Source organism: Octodon degus, unplaced genomic scaffold (assembly GCF_000260255.1).
Source record: "Octodon degus isolate 3935 unplaced genomic scaffold, OctDeg1.0 scaffold00256, whole genome shotgun sequence".
Taxonomy (NCBI): domain Eukaryota; kingdom Metazoa; phylum Chordata; class Mammalia; order Rodentia; family Octodontidae; genus Octodon; species Octodon degus.
The window spans coordinates 1,170,296-1,175,408 of NW_004524832.1; positions in this window are offsets into that span (position 1 = coordinate 1,170,296).

A 5,113-nucleotide genomic window follows, 5' to 3' on the forward strand; every position below is an offset into this window, starting at 1 on the left:
AGGATCTCAAGTCCGCATCTTGTACAGCAATTAACCACTAAGAAGAATATATGCAGTGTGTTATTTGTTGAATCTGTACTTCCGATTTGATTTGAAACTGTCTCATTGCTGTTTATCAATAAAATTTTGAAAAAATAAATAAATAAATTTTTTAAAAAAGAAATTAATCTAACAAGGCAAGTAAGAGACCTATATGGTGAAAATTACAATAATCCAAAAATGAAATCAAGGAGGATTTCAGAAAATGGAAAGACATTCCTCGCTCCTGGATAGAAGAACCAAAATTGCAAAAATGGCCACAATCCCAAAATTGTTATACAGATTCAATATAATCCTGATTAAAATAGCATCTGCAGATCTCACTGATCTATAGAAAAATTCCTAAAATTCATTTGGAACCAGAAGGGACATTGAATAGCAAAAACAATCTTAGGTAACAAAGAAAAGGCAGGAGGCATTACAATTCCTGACTTGAAATTATACTACCAAGCTACTGTAATAAAATCTGCATGTTACTGGCAAAAAAAAAAAAAAGACCTGAGGATCAACAGAACAGATTAGAGGATGCAGATGCAACTACAAACACACTCAGCCAACTTATCTTTTATAAAGGGGCCAAACATGTTAACTGGAAAAAAGACAGAGTCTTCAACATACGGTGCTGGAAAAACTGGCTTTCCATGTGGTGAAAACTAAAACTAGATCAACGTCTATCAACATGTACTAAACTAAACTTAAAATGGATCAGTGATTAAATATTAAAACAGAAACACTAAGTCTACTATAAGAGAAAGTAGTTGAGATTCTTGAAGACATAGGGCTATGCAGAGAGTTCATGAACAAAACTCAAACTGCATACCAAATACTTCATGGAATCAACAGCTTGGATCTCATCTTATTGAGAAGTTTCTGTGCATCAAAAGGAATCACCAACAAAATAAAAAGCCAAGCCAAAAATTGGGGGAAAAACCAACAGTCACTCAGACAAAGGATTTCTATCTAGAATACATAAAGAACTAAAAAATAATCAGGTCCCCCATATTCAAGGTACCAATCCAAAACTGTGCATCTGAGATGAATACAGACTTCTCAAAGGAAGAAATACAGATAGCAAATAAATGCATGAAAAAATGTTCAACATCATTGGTCATTTGAGAAATGCAAATTAAAACAACACTGAGAGTCTATCTCACCCCAGAAATAATGGCTATCATAAAGAAATCAGCTAATAACAAATACTGGAGAGGCCATGAGTATGAAAGAACGCTTCTCTACTGTTGGTGTGTAGACTGGTACAACCACTATCGAAAGCAGTGTGGAGACTCCTAAAAAAACAACTAGGACTGGAGGTCCCATTCAACCCAGCTATTCCAAAACTTTTTCCAGAAGAAATGAAAACATCTTACCACAGGGATACATGTGCAGCCATATTTATACCTGTCCAATTTGTCATAGCTGAATTTTGAAAACAACCCAAATGCCAATCAACTGAGGAACAGACAAAAAGATGTGGTATTTTTACACAATGGAGCATTACTCAGCTATAAAGAAGATAAACTTGAGACTCTCATAGGTAAATGGATGCAACTAGAGATCATATTCATAAGAAAAATAAGTCAGAGCTGCATGTGAAAACATCGGAATGTCTTGGTAGCGGAAGAACCTGAAAGAGTAAGCAAATCTAAGATGTCAGTTTAATGATGCACTTTTATATTTACTCTTTTTTTTGCCTTTTTTTTTTGAGACACTCTCACTGTGTAGTTCAGGCTGGTCTTGAGCTCCCTTTGCATCCCAGGCTGGTCTTGAACTCACAACAATCCTCCTGCCTCAGTCTCCCAAGTACTGAAATTACAGGTGTTTACCACCTCACCATTTCTGATTCACTTTTATCTTATCAGTTACTATGAAACTTTAATATACTGCTAATTCACCTATGACATGCTTTTTCATCACAGCTTTATATTTATTGAAATGACCCTTTCATGCTGGTTAATATATATGTTTTTATCATACATTATTCTTATGCACATCTTGAAAAGAATGTGAGTAAAATAAATGTATTAGGGTTCCTAAGACTTTTTCTCCTTCACAGTCTGATTCTGCTGTGTTACTTTTGTGTTTTTCTGGACAGCGTCATCCCAGGGCTATCAAGTGCTGTGAACAGCAGTCCTTAAAAGATGTAGCCATTCTTCAGAGAGTTTTCCACAATTTTTTGACTTTCTTCCAAATTTTATTATGTAAGTGTTGATTGTGGAATGTTCTCTTATTAAGAAGTGTCAAAAGAAGGTTTTTAGACAACAGCCAGGACTCACTCCTCTCTCTGGTTGTCTTTAACTAGTTTCCTGAGTCAAGCACAGAGAGGTTACAATTGTCCGCTTATGCCTCCTGAAGGGCGGACCACGTTTGCACACAGGCAGGCAGAAGCGTCCTCACCACTCCAGCCCTGTGTACCAGTCAACGATCAGGAGAGGCAACTTGCTTTCTGGAGCATTAAATTGTGGATGAAAATGTGCACTTGGGAACTGAAGGATAGAAGGTGGCATTTCCTCCTTTGGTTAAATCTTAGGCTTTCTCTATGTTCCCTAGGTACAAAAGGCACACAAAGAAGCTTAGCAATTTGCCTAGGAGGAAATGAGGATTTGAATCTCAGGATAGAATAGAGAAGTTTCCTTAGAACAAGCATGCCTGATAAACATAAGTAGCAAAAATTATATTGCAATTTACTTAAATAGTCCAATCCCACATTTTAAGAGGAAAAAGGACAGATTTCCACACTACTGGGTCTCACCTTGTTATCAAGATTTCATGGGACTGATTTTCAGACTTCCAGGGAGACATCACAACGCGCATCTTTGTTGCTAAGGATGAAATGTTTTGGAGAATGGAAATTTTCTCTCGTTAAAGAGCGACCCTGGGGATTTGGCCTCCCTGAGTCTTCCTGTATTCCTTGTATTGGTCAGCTTTTCATGGCTGGGACAAAATACCTGATGCCTACAACTTACAGCAGGAGAGCTTTATTTTTCAGGTTCATGGTTTCAGTCTTCTGAAGTGAAGGCAGAGGTACAAGGGCAGTGTGGCAGGAGAATGCTCACCCCACGGCATCTGGGGTGATGTAAAGGAGTGAGCAAGGGAAGGAATCAAGGAGGGACAGCAACCAGATACAGGTCCCAGCGTCACAACCTATGACCTACCCAGACCCACCCAAACATGAGTGTCTCTTAGGCCCATTGTGTTGACAATCATGATTAACTGCCACCTAGCTCCTACTATCTTGTCTATCACAGAGGACTTTCAGGGAATTTTACCTCAACCTGCATGGAGACAGATCACAAGTACAAACCATACTTTCCTGTTCAGGCAGGGTTCACCCCATACATGAGCATGCTAGTGGTAGGAAGAGTATCCTTAAGGTTCCACATGCATCTTGGAACTTGGGACTGATTTTTTGGGACTTAATAAAAGGAGCAATTCCAAAGTTTCAGTCAAGATGACACAGATTACAAGAAAGGAGTTCTTCTCCAATTAAATCCTGTGCCTCCCATACAAAAATTAACTATAAGAACCAGGACAGTATTGGGCTTATAAGCTCAGTAGTAGAGCATTGTCTAGCATGCACAAGATCCTGGATTTGATCTCCAGAACTGAAAACAACAACAACAACACAACTATTGGTAAGCAGATACTTGAATTATAGTTCCCTAGTGATATGAGACCTAAATTGCAGATAAGTGAGAATTCCTTGAGAACAGGACCCTTAGTGAATGAAGCAAGAAAACTTCAGATGTACACAAAACACCCACCTGATAATTGTGAACTACTTTAAAATGTTTTCCATGCAGCACAAAAATCTGAGCAATTTGTGCTTTTTCTGACTAAAATATATATACTTTGTAGAGCCCCGTTCTGTTGCCTTAATGTTGGTGGTATCTTTATGAAGATGTGAGCAAGAAAATAAAGTTTTCAGTGCTCCCTTAAACATAGACCTTCCCTTTCCTAACTTTTAATTGGCTGTGTTCTTGGCAGGAGCAAAATCATTAGGCATTCAGATCAACTGCATTGGCCTTGAAATGTTTTACATTATATGATTTGTTAAGCAATAAACATTTCCTGCCTCCAAGGGATTTATGCTGGATAATAAAGTATTTACCAAGTAAAATGTTTATTTAAAATGAGGAAAAAGCAAATATCGGGGGATTTTTTTTTATTGAGAGGTTGTGTGGTTCTACTTTTTAACAGCCCTTTGAATCTTGGTGAAATCTATTGCATACAGAAAAATCTCATGAACCTGATCTGGGGTACAATCCTGGCTCCTTTAGTACACTGTGTGGGCACAGGGTGAGTGTGCGACACGTCTGTGTGCTCACTGCACTCTGAGGCTTTGGGCTTGGGGATGGTGGGTGTGAAGGAGGGAAAAGGGGAAAGGAGACGAAGAAGGAGAGATGTTAGCTGATGGAAGTTCTCAACAGCACATTACATTTAAAATAAATGCAGGTTTATGTATTTATTTAATATACTATGTATTAGCAATTAAAGATTCCAAAGAAGTAAAATTGAACTCACAATGGTTTACTGTCCCATAATTTTTAAAAAGTCATTCTGAATTATGCCTTCTGTTTTAAACAGTAAGCTCTCTACTGAATAAGAAATATATATATATATATATATATATATATATATATAGCAGATCTGAATTATTACCAGTTCCAAAGTGGGTTCTGAATTAATGAGATTAATGAGATTTTTTTTAACTATGTAGGGAATTTGATCCTGGGTAGGAATTTTATTAATGAGTGGCCCTGGGCTCAACAACAATGTGCTGTTTGAAGGGTGTATTTTTATAAGACCCTGTACAAACATCACTAGTTGGGCTCCCTCTCAGTCCACAGTGACAGTAAAGGTCGTAAGCATACATCACTGCAGCAATCCTTATTCATCAGAGGAGAATATGGGCTGAGGGGGCTCACTGTGCCACAGCACTAGAGCACGTTCATGCAGTTCTTTGGTTTAAAGAATATTCATTTCATCCACATGAAGTTCCAAAAGACACACAGCACAAAACTGTTCTTTCTTTTATCACTTATGGATAGTGGCTAACTTACAAGAAGCTGTTATG